The 14,285-nt window shown below is 51.3% G+C and overlaps 1 long non-coding RNA gene across 1 annotated transcript; it reads right to left on the bottom strand.

Moving 5' to 3' along the window:
• Positions 1–4,320: 4,320 nt before the first annotated feature.
• On the bottom strand, positions 4,321–13,095 carry LOC132531517 (uncharacterized). The gene is made up of 5 exons (XR_009544122.1): positions 12,958–13,095; positions 11,054–11,196; positions 9,254–9,974; positions 6,961–8,791; positions 4,321–4,642 (listed from the first exon to the last, which is right to left on the bottom strand). It is a non-coding gene; the product is annotated as an uncharacterized LOC132531517 (long non-coding RNA).
• Between the last annotated feature and the right edge of the window lie 1,190 nt (positions 13,096–14,285).

Here is a 14,285-nt window from a genome sequence, read left to right as displayed (position 1 = left end):
AGAGTAGATTGTAAATGTTCTCAAGACAAACAAGCAATGGCAATCATAAGACATGATGGAGGTGTTAGCTAACACTATGGTGGTAATCACATTGCAATATGTAAGTGTATCAAATCAACTCTGCACAGCTTAAATTTACAGGGTTATATGCCAATTATATCTCAATAAAGCTGGGAAAAATCTGAAGAATAATAATGCCTCAATATTATCAAATATCCAGTCAGTGTTCAAATTTCCGAAGTGTCAAATGCCCTAATTCTTTTAAACAGGTTATTTGACTCAGGATCAGGTAACTTCCACACAGAGCAATTGGTTGATTTGTCTCTTTTAATGTGTGTGTTCCCCCATGGTCTCTTTTTCTTTTCTCCTTTGGAATTCATTTGTTGAAGTAACTGAGTTGTTTGTCCAATACAGTTTCCTGCAGTCTGGACTACTTCCCCGTGGTGTCATTTTACACGTTCCTCTGCCTCTCTATTTCCTGCAAGTTTGTGTTGGAGCTACGGGCTTGACTGGACACAGGTTCCCTATTTTTTTTTTTTTTTTTTTTTTTTTTTTTTGGGCAAAGCTCCTTCACAGGTGGTGGAGCCTCCTTCTTCCAAAGGAGGCGCATGTCTGGTTGTCTCTCTTTTGACCATATTAACCATCACTGCTGCTTAGTGCTTAGATATTCAATCGTTAGGGCTGCCCATGTTTTTTTCTTAATTGAGATATAATTCACACACTATAAAATTCACCATTTTAAAATGTACAATTCAGTGCATTTCTAGTATATTCACAAGGTTGTGAAACCACCATCACTATCTAATTCCAGAACATTTTCATCCCCCGCAAAAGAAAGCCCATTCCCATTAGCAGTCACTCCCCATTCTCCCCTAACCCCAGGTCCTGGCAACCACTAATCTACTTTCTATCTCTATGGATTTTTCTATTCTAGACATTTCATATAAATGGAATCAAGTGTGGTCTTTTGCGACTGGCATAGTCACTTAGCTCAGTGTTTTCAAGGTCCATCCATGTTGTAGTATGTATCGGTACTTCATCCCTTTTTATTCTGAAATAATAAGCCATTGTATGGACAGACCACATTTTGTTTATTCATTCATCAGCTGATGGACATTTGGGTTGTTTCTAATTTTGGGCCATTATAAATAATGGTGCTATGCATATCCATGTACACATTTTTGGATGGATGTATGTTTTCATTTTTCTTGAGTACAACTGCTGGGTCATACGATGACTCTATGTTTTAACATTTTGAGTAACTGCCAGACTGTTTCCCACAGCTGGTGCAGCGTATGAGGGTTCTGATCTCTCCACATCCTTAACAACACTTGTTACTGTCATCTTTTTGATTATGGCCCTCCTGGTGGGTGTGAAGTGCCCATGGGTTTTGAATAACTCCTTACCCAGGCTTGGGTTGCACACACTCAGCGTTAAAGCTCAAACACGCCGTGTTTTCGAGGCAGGCAGGTAGCACTGGTTCCCATATGCACGCTCCCTGCCGTGCTCCTGTGGTATGTGCTGCGGGGAATAAAAGCTGAATGAGACACAACATCTGCCCTTGAGGTGCTCAAGGTCCAGTCCAGAAGATGTGAACTAGCTCTTCTGTTGGCAGAAACAGAGGCCCCAGCAAGTGGGCTCCAGTAAAGGGAAGGTTTGCTGCAAGACCTCCTCGGGGGTCTCACAAATGAGGACAAGAATCGGGTCTCTCTCTCTCTCTCTCTGCCTCCCACCCCATCTATCCTCCTCACTCTCCTGCCTCTGCTCTCTACCTCTCTCAGTTTACCCACAGCCTCTGTACCCCCATCTCCCAATTTTGACTGACAAGTGGCTCCGGGCTCCACGTGGTCCCTCTGCCCAGGCATCAGTCACGCTCACCTAATGGCTCAGTCTCAGTTCTCCATCTCACACTCTCCGGCAGGCACGTGTTTCTGTGCCAGGCCCCAGAGGCCTGTGAAGGGTCCCTGGTCCATTCAGCTGTGGCCAGGGAGAGGAGCAGGGGCCTGCGGGATGAGAGAGAACCTTCCAGCCCCAGCGGTCAGGGCAGACACGGCCACATCAGGGGCAGGGGAGGTCTCTGCTAGGCCTTCAATAACTAGGAATTAGAAGGACGGAGAAGAGGGGCCTTTTGTTCCAGGTACGAATGTGAGAAATGACAAGATGCTCTCAAGACCCAATGGGTGAGTGGTTTTGGAGAGAGGGAGAAGTGGAAAAGAACAGAGAGGCTGCCTTTGTTGCATGGTTTGGGGTCATGATTGTTAAACTGGAGGTCCTATTGTACAGATCAGTGGTGTTCTACCTTATTTTTAGCCACAGACACCTTTGGTTGCCACATCAAATATTACCCAGAAGCTTCATGCATAAATCCCAGGAGAAAGAAGGGCCACTCTGGTCAGAGCAGAGGTGGGGAGAACCAAGTGGCTTGTCCAGGCTCCCTCCATCCCCTCTGTCCCCTCTTCCTCACCTCAAGGCCTCCCCACCAATTCCTGGAGCTCTGCAGAACAAGGACAACCTCCGATGGGCCCTGGGCAGCTACGGGAGTGTTGTTGCAGAAGAATGAGAGGGTCATTTGCAAAGGGAAAGGATTGAGCAGGCTAAGAAGAAGGGCAGGGAGCCTAGGACCGTGGAGGGGCGACCACAGAGATGGACAGGCTTTAAGAAGAAAGATGGCACAGGGTTTGGTACAGTTTGAGGGAAAAGGAGAAGCCTTGTTAAGGGCGGTGCTGAGCCTCGGAGCCTGTGGATGAACCGCGTGTGGCAGGGGACCCAGGGGGAGAGGAAGGTGACAAGCCTGCAGACATGCTGAGCTGGCAGCAATGGCAAATAAAAAACCCAGAAAAACAGGTTACTCCATAAGCTGCTGAGCAAAAGTGGGGCCCCCACTGCTGCCCTGAGGGGCAGAGCAAGGCCAGCCTTTCCAGAGGCTCCGCTGTCTTGGGAAACACCTAATCCAAGCAATTGGCTGAGGGCTGTCTTGGTTGGGGCAGGGAGGTTTAAGGCCTGATGAGAAGTTAGAGTTAATTAAATCATACCAAATTACAGTGAAACCTCATTACTTCAGTCTTGGTTAATTAAAAATAGCGACTATTTCAAAGCCACTGCTAGGCCCCAACCAACCAGACGCCTTTTTTTACTGTTTAATAAAAGTGCTGAGATAAGCCGAACCTGGTAAATGCAAAATCCAGTGGGGGTTGGAGCACTTTTCTTTTTGTTCTTTGGATTTCAAATTAATACGGTTTTATTGCAGAAAAAGTTCAGGTACCTGTATGCAGCGATGCCAGCAGGATGCCAACTGCCAAACAATAGAGCTCTAAAATAATTAATTTTTCTCCTTGGCCTGTCAACCTCATATGCCTAGAGCTATAGATTCTGGAGTTTTTCCCCCAGAAAATCTTCTTTGTGTGTTAGGAGAATCCAGCCCATCCACACAAAACCAATTTTTGAAAAGTACTACTCAGTCCACCAACTATTTATTTTAAAACAATTAGGCAGTAGTTAGCTACTGTCTTCAAAATAGAGCACTGACCAGGTGTCCAGTTCTAGGTGGGAGACCCTGGCAGGGACCAGGCAACACCTACACGGCTAGTGCTCCCTGACCACCTTTGGCATTTGTTCCGGCCCTGCCCTGCTCAGGGGCTTTGCAGAGCTTGCTGCAGCTGGTCTCAGGGCCTGGAATTCACCTCGCTGTCTGGCTGGCCCTGCCCAAGCCCCCAGGGCTCCCTGTGCCAGGCCCAGATGCATGCATCAGAGATCCACAGGGCGCAGGACCTGGTGAGTCTGCTCATTTATCTTCCCAAACTGGAGCCCCAGCCTGGGCACAGCACAGGCCATGACTCTTTAGGAGACAGGGGACTCGCTCAGAAGGGTGACTGTCACTTTCAAACTGTATACAGTCACATAGAAACAAATGAACATGTTTGAAATTTGAAAATTCATGATATTCTCTTTGGTGAAAATAGCTACTTTAAGAAGACAGGTACAGGGCTTCCCTGGTGGCGCAGTGGTTAAGAATCCGCCTGCCAATGCAGGGGACACGGGTTCGAGCCCTGGTCAGGGACAATCCCACATGCCAGGGAGCAACTAAGCTCGTGCACCACAACTACTGAGCCTGCGTTCTAGAACCTGCGAGCCAACACTACTGAAGCCTGCACACCTAGAGCCCGTGCTCCGCAGCAAGAGAAGCCACCGCAATGAGAAGCCCGCGCACCGCAACAAAGAGTGGCCCCCGCTCACCGCACCTAGAGAAAGCCCACGTGCAGCAATGAAGACCCAATGCAGCCAAAAGTAAAATAAATTTATTTAAAAAAAAAAAGAGGACAGGCACAAATTATTCTGGGAAAAGGGATTTATCGCTGAAAGAAGCAATCTTAGCTTCTTCTATCCTTACGGCTTCTTCCCCGTTAGTCTGTGTAACTCAGTGTATTCATTTGCCAAGGCTGTCATATCAAAGGACCACAGACAGGGCGGGCTTCAACAACAGAAAGTTATTTTTTCACCGTGCTGGAGGCTAGAAGTCCAAGATTAAGGTGTCAGCAGGGTTGGTTTCTCCCGAGGCCTCTCTCCTTGGCTTGCAGATGGCTGTCTTCTCCCTATGTCTTCATAGGGTCTTCCCTCTGTGTATCTTGTCTCCAAACTCCCTCGTCTCATAAGAACACAGTCATATTAGATTGCGGTCTCAACTAATGACCTCATTTTACCTTAATTATCCCTGTACAGAACCTGTCTCCAAATACAGTCACATTCCGAGGTACTGGGGATTGGGATTTCAACGTATGAATTTTGGGGGGGGGGTCACAAATCAGCCCATAATACTTGGGAGCTGGCATCATCTGTACACAGACTAGAATTTAGATTTAATACCCTGAAGCCCCTTTGAGTTGTCAATGATATGCAAGACACATAAAAATATTCCAAGCCCTTTAAATCCCAATTATTAAGTAAACATAAATATTTCTACAGTGTATAGAGGTTATGCTGTGTTTATTAATCTTATTTGTTGATAATCTACTTTTATGTTTTCTTACAGAACAACTGCTTATGACACGTTATGCTTCCACATAAGAGGGCTGTGCAAAAGGAAAAATTTTCTGAGTTATAGTATAGTATAGTATAGTAACAATACTTGAAAGCAAATTCTGTTATGAACTTCCTTTGTAACTATATTTAAATAAGTCATAGCAATTATTTTTATACGACATTTAAAAATACTCGTTTTTCGTTCTTTACAGATCTTGTGCGGTAGTTATAAAAATAACTGGACACCTGTCAGCATAAGACAAGAGGTTGGTAAAAAAAAAGCTGTAATCCACAAAGTTTGTCACACCACTTTATACTTTCTTCAGCACAGCTTAGGATCTCTGCCCAGCACCCCACATTCCTTCCAGCAAATTCTCCAATACTGACTATTCATTGTACAAAGGGCTAAGGTTTCAGAGAAAATAAAAACTAAAAAACGTTGTCTGAGAGCTCTGGGCCCTCCCTCACTGAGGTGGGTCCTTGCCGACAGGTCAGAGTTCAGCAATCAGCACTCCGAGGTGCACTCAGCACTCGGCCCGAGGTCCTGCCTGGCCCCTCCGTAGGAAGCCAGCCTCCATCCTGCCCCTGGATCTGCTTCCTTGGGCTACAGGCAGCAGGCACTGCCCTACAGCCTGTGCTTCTCTGACCCCTATGCCGACCCATTGTCTAGTTCTGACTTCTCAGGTTGTTAAGCAGACTCCTACTTCGCCTGCTCTTTGAAGGTAATCCTGGGCACATCATGCTTGGGATTGTGTGTTCCCTGTGTGGACATCACCACTCAAGGCTCTGCCTGCCCCATTACTTCCCTCCGTCGGGAAAGACCCATCTCTTCACATTTCAAAGTCTGGGGCCTTGGTTTAGCTTCCTGTTTCTCCCGAGTGTCAGGGCCCTGATACTGCCTGCATTTGCAGAGTGTGTGACAGACGCACTTGGAGCCGAGGTGGAGACAACCTGGAGACTTCCTGGGCTCCTGGCTCCTGCCCACCACGCCCACCCTAGGAACATCCAAAATCCAAGAACCAGGTTAGCAACGGAGAGGACTGTGTCCATCAACAGTGTGAGAAATGCTGTTTATTACCCACTTCGCTCCCCTCCTCTCTCCAGTTCCAAAGCTTTCCAAGTCCCTGACGCTGTACAGAGGCCATGGGTAGATGTACAAAGCTGCCCTCCAGGCCCTCAATCCAGTCAAACCATGGCTCTGCCCTTGCATGACTGCTGACCCCTTCACCTTCAACCCAGACCCAGCACTTCTCCCCTCCACCTCCTCAGGCCAAAAGGGACCTCCATTAAAGAACTTCACCCTTGCCCCCTGCACCTCTAGACAAGGAAGCACAACCTTTTCAGAAACATCAAATTATATTAAAAGATCTGGGACTTCCCTGGTGGTGCAGCAGTCAAGAATCCGCCTGCCAATGCAGGGGACATGGGTTCGATCCCTGGTCCGGGAAGATCCCACATGCCGCAGAGCAACTAAGCCCGTACGCCACAACTACTGAGCCTGAGCTCTAGAGCCCGCGAGACACAACTACTGAGCCCGCGCACTGCAACAACTGAGGCCACATGCCACAACTACTGAAGCCCGCATGCTGCAACTACTGAAGCCTGTGTGCCTAGAGCCCGTGCTCCGCAACAAGAGAGGCCATTGCAATGAGAAGCCCGTGCACCGCAACGAAGAGTAGCCCCCGCTCACCACAACTAGAGAAAGCCTGTGCGCAGCAACGAAGACCCAAGGCAGCCAGAAATATATGTATAAATAAATAAAATAAACTTAAAAAAAAAAGTCAAGATATTTTAAGTAGTTACCAAGTACAAAGCATATCTTTGCTAAATAGATGGGTTAGTAAATGGACAGGAGCTGACTGAGTTCCTTATTCACAGAGCAGCTCTGGACATCAGGAGAGCATGAGCAATGGCTGGGCATGGACACAGCCTCATTCGACTTACCAGGTCATTTGAGTGACTTAATGAAAAGCAGGCCACTCCTCCGGGCTGCATCTTCCCATTCTGGTCTGAGTTGAGCTGTTGGGTACGCAGCTGTTGTGCAATGGTGCTACCTGGTGGTCCTTTGTGGAATAACCACTGTCGTGGCTGCTCTCCCATCACTGAGTTCCTGAGACTGAAATGTCTGATTGCTTTCCCCGTGGTCTACCCGTGTGTCACCACAGATGAAAGGAGTGAACATTGGCATTCCCCTCTCTTGCTTTTATTTCTCTGAAAAATGAAATTGCCCAGTTACCTTCACTGATACATTATGGAAAGAACAGGGGATTAAAATTAGGAAATTCAGGCTCATATCCCAATTAGCCAACCTGCTTATTACAGGACTTGGGAAAGTTACTCAGCGCTCTTAGCAACCTTTTCCTTATCTGGAGAGCAAAGATATTAGTAGGATTCTTGTGGGGATGATATGATAATATACATAAAACTGTGAGCACAGTGTCTGGTCCAGGAGAGGTGATCAAAAATCAAGCACACCTAAGCTGTAGAGTCCTAAGCCATGGTGATGCATTCCTGAAGGAAGCTTAGCTAGTTCTGTCTTCAGTGGCTGGAATGTAATTGTCTCTCGGTCAAGTCCTACCCATTTGCTGGCTGTGGCTAAAGTTGTAATGGAGGGTGTGTCCCAGCAGGTGAGTAACTGCTTAGAGCCATGCGGACACAGTTTGGGGCAGTGCCCACCACCCGACACTAGTCCCACCGAGTATGCAAATGGTGAGGTGGGTATCTCTGTAAACTGTGACCCAAGGCCAAGTGGCAGTTGAAGTAACTAAACCCTTTAAGCCTTGGTTTCTTTGTCTGTGAAATGAGGCTAATGTAACAAGGTGAGCAATTTAGTAAAACCAAAAAAGTCGGTGTTTGGGGTTTGGTTTGGTTTCAGCCGTGTGGGTGTGGGTAGAAGTGGCATTCGCTAATGCTTTTGCTCTGAATGCCCGAAGGAAGAATAGAGCTTCTTCCTTCCCCTTCCCCGCTTCCCATTCTGGGAAACAGAGGTCATTCTGGGGTTTCTGAAAGGGTGCACTCTCTCACCTACCCACCCCAACTCCGCAAGTAAAGAGCTGTTAAGTCTTAGGCCCCTGGGGCGGGGGAGGGGGAGCCATCTGTGTGGTTCCAGAGGGAAGGGGGGATGTGAGTGGCGGCTTGAGTTGAAGAGGGGAGTCGACTGAGACGGGGGCACAGGGGTGGTGGTCTCGGCAAAGGGGGAGGAGTCGCGTCGGGGTGGGCTGGCCACGACTGCCCGCAGGCACAGGGCATGAAGACCCGGGGGCTGCACCCGGACTCGATGGCGCCGCTGCCCCCCAGGGACCAAGACGAGTGAAGAGCCAGTCTCGGCAGTGCCACGGTGACCTGAGGCCCAGAGCTCCACTTCCTTGGACCCCAGGGAGCAGAAGAGGTCCTCGCACACAACCGAAAGGGTTTCCTTCCGAGCCTGGGAGCTAGGAAACGGAAGGAAACTGCTAACTGTTGCGCCTGAGGTCGCGGCGCGGATCCACACCCACTGCCCTGACGCTGCAACCTGGGACAGCTGCCGGGGGGAGCCGCTGCCCCGCAGTACCGCTCAGGGCCTCCCGCTCTGTCCTGGCCGCGTCGGGTTCGCGCTCCAGACTCTGGACGCAGAGGCCCCACGCACGAAGAGGTGCGCGGGGAAAAGAACTTTTACGATCCGCTTCCTGAGGCGCTGCCGGCAGGAAGTACTTTTTCCTAATCAAGAAATTCTGGCTCCGGGGCCCACATTTGTAGTGGGAACGTTGGCCGGTCAACACGCATCCTCCGGGCGGCCCTGAACCAGGTGCCGAGGAGAAAAAAAACATCCTCTGAGTCAGACAGAGAACGCCGGGACCACCTTTGGGGGCTCAGCTCACGACAGGGGTGCCTGTCCCTCTACGGGGAAGTCCCCTCCCCCTCACTTCAGTCCGAAGGTGCAGTGACACCTGCCCCTCCAGGGCTCAAGGGCGTGGCCTCCCTCCTGCCAGGAGAGCGGCTTCGGGCACTTCCTGGGGGCTCAGGCCAGCCCTCCCGCCCTCTTACTCTCAACGCCTCGGCCATACCGCCGCCCGACTCTGGAGCTCTCTGAGCCCCTCCACTTTAGTACTAGGTGTGCTGTGGTGTGAGGAGGGGCCTCTCACACCTCCCCAGCCCCTAACCTCCCCCATTAAGGTCCCAGTGCGCCCCAAAGTGTCCCAGAAGAAAAGTGAACTCTGTCTCAGAAACACTGAAAAACCACCCAAGGAGGTGAACTCACCTTCATCATCTGGGAAACGGGCATAGCTCTGTTTGTTCTGCAACGTGCTTTTCACCACCGGGAACGGAGAACAGAGAAGAGTTCTGGGAATCACGTTAGGAGAGGAGCCCCGCTCTCCCCACTTGCCTCAGGCAGGGGGGCCAGGACCTCAAGCCCCTTCCCGCAGTCACACCCCGCTGAGGGCTTCAAGCGTCTTCCCATCACCCCATGACTCACAGATCCCACATGTGAAGGAGACCCTGAAAGAGATCTCCCTTTTGACAAATGAAGAAACTGAAGAAGAGAGAGGTTATGGCTTTGCACACAGCAAGTTAGCGGCAGAGCCGGGATGGTTCCTCTGCGCCCGAGCCAGCGTGCTTGTGCTGCAGGCTCTGGCACAGTGATTCTCAGCTCCTGCAGCCTATTAGCATCACCTGGGGCGCTCTAACCTGCCCCCTACCGCTGCCCAGGCCCCGCCAATTAAATCAATTAAATTGGACCCTCTGTGGGCAGCCGCTGAGAGGTTGGCAGTTGTACAAGTTCCCCTAGTGATTCCCTGTGCATCCGGAGTGGAGACCCCTCTAGATTCAGGCATGGGGCTTCCACCCTAGCTCCAGCTTGTGTGGCTGTGTGATCTTAAGAAAGTCACTTCCCTTTCCGACTCCCGTTTGCAAACTGCTGTGGAATGATGCCCATCTTCCTGGTTAAGAGCAAACAGAAGGCTCAGGACACCGGAGCTCCCCTGGAGACCAAAGAACAGGCATCATGAGATGTGATGGAATATGGAAAGATTTTTATAAGCTTGGTGGACTGTGGTTATTAGATTCAAAAGAATGGTTTTCTGGGGAAGGAAATCCAAAAGAGAGGGGATGTATGTATACGTAGAGCTGATTCACTCCGCTGTGCAGGAGAAACTAACACAACACTGTAAAGCAACTATACTCCAATAAAAATTAATTATAAAAAATGATTTTCTGTTTCTACAAGGAATCCGAAAAAACAGGTGATGGCCGTTCTTTACTAGAAGCCTATCTGGAATAAGCCTGCCCCTACAGAAACCACTTTTGAGCAGTGAGGCCACAGCACAGTGGCAGGCACACAGTAGGGCCTCAGTGAATGTTGGCTTAGTGAATGCAGATGGGGTGGGAGGCCAGTGTCTTTGAATGCACCCTGCTATGTTAAAAAGCCTGTCAGAATAGCCCTCGGCCTCCTGTGGAGGGCCCCTGAGTCCAGGCCAGGCTGGTGAGCACAGCTGTGTCCACAGCAGTGCAGCCTCGCAGCCTCTTGGGGCCTGCCCCACTCTGCGGGACAGGGAAGCACTCCCAACGTGCCGGGAGAGCCAAGGCAGCCCTGGCTTTGTGGTTCAGAGAATGTCAGAAGGACCATTTTCTTCGGAAAAAAATATTCGTTAAGGCAGGTCTTTCCCTCTTAGCAAAAAAACCCCCAAAGAAACGAACAAGTAATTTCCTCTAGCAGTCTTAGCCAACATTTTTTGGCAAATCATCACTGGACAGGGAGACCTGAGGGGCATGAGTGATCACTGTGGCAAAGGGTCAGCTGAAGAACAAAACAGCAGGCAACAGGGAGCCACGGTGGGTTCTTGAGTAGGGGAGGGGCCTGGTAAACTCAGGGCTACAGCGCGCATGGGAGAGGGTGGAAGAGCAGAACCTCAGCAAGCCACTAGGGCCTTGGCTCCCTAATTGCAGGAAATCGCTGAGTCCTGTCATCACTTGGGCCACCTGCCCCTCTGACAGCTCCAAACTTCCACCCCAAGACCCCCTCCCCCCCAGTCCAAATGCCTCGCTGTACGGTTTGTCTCACAGACAAGTTGCTGAGCATAAGACAGTGTGTGCCCAGCCAGCCACGGGCCATCCCATTTCTCTTGTGCCAAGCCTTGGGGCCAGAGGACCTCCTCATCTTGGAAGATCCTGTGAATGGTGGCAGTTGTCATCTTTCTAGGAAAACTGTGGTAATGATAATAATAATGATAATCATAACTGCCACTTACAGAGAATATCCATGTGACTCTGAATCCATCCAGGTCCTCACCCTGACCTCACCTTGGTCACTCTTCCCTTGGTCACTCTTCCCCAGGGCCCTGGCCTGATGCTGTTCTTGAACTTGAGAGGCAGGTTCCTACCTCAGGACATTTGTACTTGCTGTTCCAGATCCCTGGGATGCTCTTCCCCTCGGTGTCCTCAGGGCTCCCTCCCTGACTTCACTTAGGTCCCTGATGAAATATCACCTTCTCTCTAACACAGCTCCCACCCACCCTCTCTCCCTCTTGATTTTTTTCACCTACCACTCCTGACATATATGTTTCTTCGCCCGTTTGGCTCCAGCCACCTCACCCTTGTTTATGAGCTGCTGGGAACAGGGACTTGATTTTGTCACCACTTCTTTCCCAGAGCTTATTGCTGACTGGACCGTCACAGGCACGCAGAGGACCTCTGTGGAGTAAACAATACCGGGGCAGGCACATGAGAGTCACCCAGTCCTACATCGGTAAACAGACCTCGGTAAAAACCAACCCTCTGAAACCCAGAGGCGGAGGTGGTGACCTTGAGGGTCCTTGCAGCTCCAGGACTCATGGCTCCGTGGGGTGAGAATACAGTGGGAGTCTGTACAGCCCTCTGGATTTTTGCACGGCGGCTCCTTTCTTTAGGACACAGGCCCTGGCACCTCCCCAGCGTGGGAAACGCCTTATCCCCATGGTTACGAGGGCCTCCTGCCTCTCCCCACCTGCCACGGGAGACCAGCAGGTCCTGGCCACCTGTGTCCACCTGCCAGCCCCTCTCAGCGCACCGCCTGCATTATTTCCTCTCTGGCACTTTTCTCTATTTGCAATCACCTCTCTTCTGTATCTGTTTACTTGTTTAGAGTCTGTCTTTCCATCTAGAGCAGAGCTGTTCCTCAGAAATATAATACAAGCTACGAACGTGAGCCACATAAGTGATTTAAGTGTTTCAATAGCCACATTAAAAAAAGAAGAAATAGGAAATACTCTTTTTAAAAACATTTTTTCTTTAACCCAATATATCTAAAAGATGCATAATCATGACATGCGATCCATATAAAGTACAGGATGTTTTACATTCCTTTTTTCTCACTAAGTCTTGGAAATTCCGTGTGTGTTTTACACTCACGGCGCATCTCATTTCAGATTTAGCCACGCTTGCGATGCTCAGTGGCACACCTAGAGGTAGGGACCTGGGCTCTCCTGCTTGCACTGGGTCCCCAAGCGCAGAAAGGAGCACTCAGGATGCAGAGCAGGTACATTTACCTACCAATGAGGCAAAGTCAATGTCTGTGCGTGGGTCTGTCACTGGGTATCCTTGGAGCAGGGGCCGGTGGAGCAGATGCATGTATATGTGTGTGTGAGTGAGTATACCTGTGTGCAAGAGAGTTTGGGTCTCTGGAATCAGACCAACCTTGGGTCAGTCCTTCCTCTGGCACTTCCTTTGGGCCTTGGTTTTTATTTTTTCTGTGAAAGTGAGGACGAGGTACCTTCTTACCACATAGTATAGTTGGGAGGATTAAATAGATAAATAGATAGTGCATGTAAAAGCATAGGGCACTGGCCGGGTAAATAGGAACTTCCTTTTCTCCCTCCCTCTCGCCCTTCCTTCCTTCCCAGCTCACAGGGCTGTTGTAAAAATCAAATGAGACAATGCCGTGATAGAGCACAGAAAACTACAGCCCTGTGTGACGGCCGCATCACTCACTCATTCAGTGGTTGTTGGTGGACGGAGGGCCCATCGCGCGCTGGCCCCGTGGGCACACTTCACGCTGAATTCGCAGCCCCTACCGTGGTGCCTATGTTGACTTAACAGGTGCTCAGTGTAAATGTTTACTGAGAGAATGGGTGGGTGGGTTCTGGGGAGGTTGTAGCCTCTGCAGCTGTCAGTGCTTCTGGAAGCCACAGGAAGGCTCCATCTGTGGGAGAACCTGGGCAGGGGAGGTGGGAGCGGGAGGGGTGGGGGAGGGGAGGGGAAGGGAGGGGGAGGAGAAGGGAGGGGGAGGAGAAGGGAGGGGGAGGAGAAGGGAGGGGAGGAGAGGGGAGGGGAGGAGAGGGGAGGGGAGGGGAGGGGAGGGGAGGGGAGGGGAGGTGTGGGGGAGGGGAGGGGAGGTGTGGGGGAGGGGAGGGGAGGGAGAGGGGGAGGGAGGAGGGGGAGGGGAGGGGAGGGGAGGGGGAGGGGAGGGGAGGGGAGGGGGAGGGGAGGGGAGGGGAGGGGGAGGGGAGGGGAGGGGAGGGGGAGGGGAGGGAGGGGAGGGGGAGGGGAGGGGAGGGGAGGGGAGGGGAGGGGAGGGGAGGGGAGGGGAGGGGGAGGGGAGGGGAGGGGAGGGGAGGGGAGGGGAGGGGAGGGGAGGGAGAGGGGGGAGGGGAGGGGGAAGGGGAGGGCGAGGCCCCCATTGCGAGGCTGCACCGTTCTGGAGCCCAGGCCTGTGAGCTCCCTCCCACCTGTGTCCCCAGACCCCGGCAGCGGTTTGGTGGGGGCACAATCCGCAGGGCTGCTCACCCTCCCCGCTCAAAGCGGGGTGGGCTCTTCTGAGGGCAGATCCCATCCCCCATTCTCGAAACATTTCTGCGCGAATAGACGCCTCAGGCGTCGGCTGTTTGTCTTTGGAAATGAGTAAAAGGCATCGCCCAGATTTGTTTCTAAAATGGGCCTGGAAAATGTTCAGGGAAAGATTTATTTTTGCAACCGGGCTTCTGCCAGGCACAGATTGTATATCTTCTGTGAAAACGTCCTGGCTGATGAGAGGAGAGAGCTGAGAAGCAAGGCTGGTGTTGAGGTCCACGGCCATGTCTGGACAGGGCTGGGCGCCTGGCCCATGGAGGCCGGTTCGGGCTGCACAGGGCTTGGCCTGAGCACTTCCCTCCCATAGAGGAGCCCCCTCTGACTGCAGGCAATGGGGCCACCCCGCTACACCCACAGCTGCCCCGACAGCTCTTGTGCAACGTCCAGTGGAGACCGGATTGCGGGGCACCTGATCCCATTTCAAACGCACCAGGAGAGCCTCTGTGTCAGGAGCCCGCGGACCCCGGCGT

The sequence above is a fragment of the Lagenorhynchus albirostris genome, chromosome 1 (genome assembly GCF_949774975.1).
Source record: "Lagenorhynchus albirostris chromosome 1, mLagAlb1.1, whole genome shotgun sequence".
Lineage (NCBI taxonomy): Eukaryota > Metazoa > Chordata > Mammalia > Artiodactyla > Delphinidae > Lagenorhynchus > Lagenorhynchus albirostris.
Note: the sequence above shows the minus strand (reverse complement) of the source record. Positions and strands in the feature narration are given on the sequence as shown.